Here is a 4,616-nt window from a genome sequence, read left to right as displayed (position 1 = left end):
GAGGTTGTAACGGTATCCTTCTGCTCGACATTCAACAGCTCGTCAGAAGCCAACCGTAGCGCATCGATAACTGTGCAACTCCACTATGTGCCACCTCTCCGACGGAACCAGGGAGTGATAGCTACCGAGAGTATATTTATGTAGAGAAAGGAGAATCATGAAATCAGTTTTCATGACCATCAAAACCGGGTACCCTTATGAGCCTTTACGCTGACGACACAGTAGCGGCCAAGCATAGAAACGTAGATATAGCAGTGACCAATCTGCAAACAGCGTTAGAAGACATTGAGGAATGAAGTATAAAGTGGAAGATAGCCATCAACTCCGAATAGACGCAAGCGGTACTATATAAGAAAGGAAGACAACAGCCAGAAGAACAACTGACGGTGCAGAACAACCCCATCGAGTGGAAAAATGAAGCTAAATACCTGGGAGTCATCATGGACAAAGGATTAACCTTCCAAATACACGTAGAAGCCACAGTCCAGAAGGCCAACATGGCAAGAGCTACATTAAGAGGACTCACAGGCAGAAAAAGTAAACTAAGACTAAAAAAAAGTTAAGACTAATAAACAGCATAATATTACCGGTATTAACATACGCATCTCTCGCATGGGGACAAGTATGTAAAACTCACAAAAAGAAGATACAAGCAGTTCACAACAGCAGCCTAAGAGAAGCAGCCAGAGTCCCGAAATATGTCGCTGAAAGATTCCTGTTCAGAGAACTATAACAGGTGAGAGTCACCGAAATGATGACAGACAAGGCGAGGGTCAAATTCGCGGAACTAGAGCACCACCCAAGTCCCATACTGCGAGAGATGTTAGGGTATGACGCTTTCCACCGATGGAAGCACAAACGTCCTAAACAACAAATAGTGGATTAAAGTAAAGTAAATAAAGAGAGACATAAAGAGAAAGAGAAAGCGCAAAGTGATAAAGAATATAAATAAGTAATACTAGATAGTTCGTAGCTCGAAAACACCAAGTGCTGAAGAAACACGTAACCAAAGCGTAGGTCCAACATCACGATCAGGTAAAGTAAATAAAGAGAGACATAAAGAGAAAGAGAAAGCGCAAAGTGATAAAGAATATAAATAAGTAATACTAGATAGTTCGTAGCTCGAAAACACCAAGTGCTGAAGAAACACGTAACCAAAGCTTAGGTCCAACATCACGATCAGGTAAAGTCAGCAAAGTTAGAAAAATAGAAGGCGCAAGCCCCCAAAAAATAAAAAAAAACAAAAAAAGGCGCAAGCCACCAATAAAAAACATAAAAAACATAAAAACAAAAAATACTCGAGCACCAAGCCATTGGACTGAGCTCAGTGGGGCATGGTACAATGACTTGGGGCCCAATCAAGCAATTTTAGTTCCGCGGATAAGTAATCAGAAGATAAAGGCATAGAGCGCTTCACGCTGGCCTAGTTTTGAATTCGATTAGGGCACCACATTGGTTTCTTATTACCCAGGATTCCATTCTGAAGAGCATTTGGCTACGATAGCTGTGCCCCCATCGCGCATCAGCGTGATATAGGGGGGGGGGGGGAGAAATGGCCTCTGGGGCCTTGGAGCGAGGTGAGGTGATCCCTGTTTTCACTCGGGTCAAAACACCTCGCCCCAATTAATTGTTACACCCGAATGTACTTTTTGCGATAGGGTGAACATCTCCCACAGGTCGGGTTGAATCACATTGCTTGCTTGCATGAAATCAGTTCCAATCAATGTACTGAATAATTGAAAGGAGCTCAAACAGCGGCTGCCATCAAGTGGCCGACTAGCGGCAGATATGCAATGGAATGAATCTGAACTCTGCCGAGGTGAAAGTGCTCTGTAGTGAGGAGGTGTTTTGCCAGATCTGTAAACTCAGTGAGCGGTAGCTACCATCTCCGACCCGCAGCTGGCGGATGGGTAGCTGTGTGTCGATGGTTGATTGTGATTACACTGGAGAAGTGTAATGGGCTAAGAGTCTGTGTATAATTAGGTATTTATTGATTCCGTGTGGCGTTATTGTTTCCTGTATTTTACTGACATTGTTATTACGCTTTTGAAAATAGTAAATACAATTTGTTTTTCTTTTGCAGACATCCACCAAGGAAGCTTTCTCCGGAACAGGGCGAATATAAAATACTATTTTATTTTGTTATTTTAATTTTAAACTATACATAAATTAATATCCTCAATACATGTATTTTATTTTAACCTGTTTTACTGATTCTGTTGTCCCGAAATAACTACCAGTCACAAGGCCGGAAATTGGAAGAGGGTGCGAAAAACTACAAGTCTTATGGAAAAAAGTTAAATGGTATAATTGTAGATAATAAAAACATCTACAACTTTTTTTCACATTGTGTCAAATTTTTTACGAAACCTTCGAGTAACTGAGTTAATAGGTTTTTAATTTTATCTTCAACAAAAAAATTTCTCTTTACGAAATTTAAGACTATCCTTTTTGTATCTCTAACATACTGAAATTTTGTTGATTTAAAATACTTTTCTCCTAATTTTGATTTAATATCGAAAAATCACGCTGTTCCTTTAGGCTATTGATTTATGTACTTTAGAAAGGAACTACAGCGCTCAAGGGGTTTTATTTTTTCATATGGTCAATGGACGTCTAAATATAAAAAAACCGCGGAGTGCTACCATTTGAAGGGGTGCGTTTTTGAGAAAGAGGTGAAATAACCCCTATGCAGTACGCACCCTAGTGCATAGAGGTTATTACGCCATATGCAACATTTTATAGTAAAGAAAATAAGCTTTCTTTTTTATTCAGCAATGTTTATACCTAAATGTACAAGAAAAAAGTTATAATGAGAAATATAAAAATAATCTTAAAACATCAAATATCGTTAAAAGTACAATAGTTTGAAAAACCATATCTTGTTTAAAAATAGTCATAAAGCCCATTAGACAATAGACCATTTAAATTGACTCTTGACGCTTCTTCCTACTAAATGTACCATTGCATATACCTAAATCTGCGTAGAAAAAGTTACAGAACAATGTTTGCAAAATAATAGGGAAAATGACCAAAAAATGCTGTGAGTGGCGAAATTTCAAAAATCATATTTCGTAAACTATAAATCCTAAAGATTTCTGCCAAACGTTATTTTAAAGAGGAAGGATAGAAGTTTTTTCCTTGTAAAGAAATACCTATCCTACATCGTCGTGGAAAAATATGTGGGGCAAAACAAAAATTGCTTTCTTTCGCGTTTTTTGCTCCGTTTTTGTAGCCGTAGTAGCTCCGTTGTAGCTCCGTTGTAACAAAAAATATTTATGACTTTAAAAGGTGATCTTTCGATAGTAAATTTAATTTGGAACAATTTTTCTGTAGATGTGTATGTACGAAAAGTGCATACAACTCAACATATGCACCCAAGTGCATTGGAGTTTTTTCACACCTTTCTCAAAAACGCATGCCTTTAAATGGTAGCACTTCATGGTTTTTTCATATTTAGAGGTCCACTGACCATATGAAGCAATAAAACCTCTTGAAAGTTGTAGTTCCTTTTAATCCTCTTATTTTGAACATAATCAATAGAATACTTGGTAAGCACATTCCATTTTTTATAAATCTTTTCATCATCTTTTAATTTCAATCATCTCAGTCTGTGGATTTCATGCTTAAAAAAGGAATTATTTTTAGGGGTTTACACGAGACACCGATATCTACATTCTACATACAAGTCCATGGGTAAGGCCTGTAAATGGTAGATAAATTATCTATCTAAGATAATGCAAAGTATTAATACTCTCTGGATCGACACAGCAGAGTGCCACCATTTGATTTTCACAAATTACTCTTTTTCAAGAAATCATGCATTTGCTTTTAATGCGATATAATGGTAATCTCAAATTTATTTTTAGCCGGAAGAAGACTTTTAAACAAAAATTAAGTACTTGCAATACCTTCAGGGATGTAAGGGATGGTGACTCGCAACATACAGCCTCTCCTATCCAAATGTCAACCTCACCTGCCCTTGTGATGATTTTGATCTTGATCATCCGGTGCGCATCTAAACATTCCATATATGTATTTGGACCATAGGAGTTTTCTATTGGTTCTTTGCAGCATGCGGTAATATTTTTACCAATAGACGGCGAGGTTCCAGATGCATATACGGAATGTCAGTCGGTCCCAAATTCATATACGGAATGTTAAATATCGTATACCGAAAAAGATAAGTTTTTTTAGAGTCTTTTAAAAGGAGATTAATTTTAAAATACTTGTTACTGTATTATTAAATAAAAATAACCCCCTCCGTGGCTCAGTGGTAAGAGCGCCTGCCTTTGGATCGAAACAATCCGAAAGGTTGTGGGTTCGAATCTCACCAGGGTCAGACATTTTTCATTTATTATAAATTAATAAATAAATATAGTTTCTGTCCTTGTGGGATCGGTACTCACCGGAGCGACCGCAGACGTTCGGATACAATTAGCGTCTCTTTTGAAAGACAATGACGTCGAATTTGCAAAGTAACAAGACACTTACTCAACACACACACTACACATGATACTAGGTACCTAACTGTTCAAAATTACCGTACCTACCATGCCAATGGCCATTAGATGTCGAGGCATTAGCTAAATAAAAAAAAAAAAATAAATAAAACT

The sequence above is a fragment of the Diabrotica virgifera genome, chromosome 5 (genome assembly GCF_917563875.1).
Source record: "Diabrotica virgifera virgifera chromosome 5, PGI_DIABVI_V3a".
NCBI classification, from domain to species: domain Eukaryota; kingdom Metazoa; phylum Arthropoda; class Insecta; order Coleoptera; family Chrysomelidae; genus Diabrotica; species Diabrotica virgifera.
The sequence above is the reverse complement of the archived record's forward strand: the minus strand, read 5'-3'. Positions refer to the sequence as shown.